This window comes from Aplysia californica, unplaced genomic scaffold (genome assembly GCF_000002075.1).
Source record: "Aplysia californica isolate F4 #8 unplaced genomic scaffold, AplCal3.0 scaffold00288, whole genome shotgun sequence".
NCBI lineage: Eukaryota > Metazoa > Mollusca > Gastropoda > Aplysiida > Aplysiidae > Aplysia > Aplysia californica.
Genome location: NW_004797558.1, coordinates 54,573 through 55,584, shown reverse-complemented (window position 1 = coordinate 55,584; position 1,012 = coordinate 54,573).

The following is a 1,012-nucleotide window of genomic DNA, read 5'->3' as shown; positions in this document are numbered from 1 at the left end:
ATCATCATCATCATCATCATCATCATCATCATCATCATCATCATCATCATCATAAGAACAATAGCTTGTTTTAGTAAGTGTTTTCCGACACTTTCACCACAATAAGGTCATATACATGTATAATGTCTGCGAAGAAGATTATAGATATATGAGAGTAACACATACAAAAAAAGAAGGAGGGAATATAAAGACAATAGATTTTTTATAGATGTTTGATAGGAAAGAAGAAGCAAACCACAGCAGAGCATCCGCCAACAACCCACCTATGATCATAATAATAACTTATAATATTGGTAATAATAATAATAATAATAATAATAATAATAATAATAATAATAATAATAATAAAATTTTTTAAAAATAAATAATGATAACAAACAATTTTTGCTCAAAAGGCTGCTACTTATTTTTTAAAACAAATTTTTGTAACCGGTCATGTTTCATCGAAAGCGACACCTAGTGATTACAGAGTTTCGCTTGCTCTGGGAGTCCGAAAAAACCCCGATAATTCATTAACAACAACACGAATAAAACACCAACAAATACACGTCTTGCATTCTGTAAATTTGATCAGACGAAACAAACAAAAAACAGCCATTGACGTCTTTAAGATCCTTCACGAACGTATTATTATTTTGCACTCACATGTAATTCTACACATTCCAAATGAAGTTGCTAGGCGGGGTTCACGGAGGATGAAACTACTCCAGGTTTTATGAGTTCAAACCTAAACTCTCAACCTTTCTGATCAGATCGTTTGTCATTGGATCGCATTATTTTTGTCGCCATCCAAACCCTCCTTTGTTAGTCCCCTTTTTATAATAATAATCCCCCCCCCCCGGCCCATGTTTGTTTCCTCTACATTTGCTTGTTGTAAAGTCTTAAAACAGGTTCACAGCAGCCCGCTGGTATAATAATAATGTTATATTTGGTTGATATGACGTCGACAGTTCCTTGCAAAAATAATCTCAAACACTAAAGATTTTTCCGCTCCAAAATGTAACACCTTACC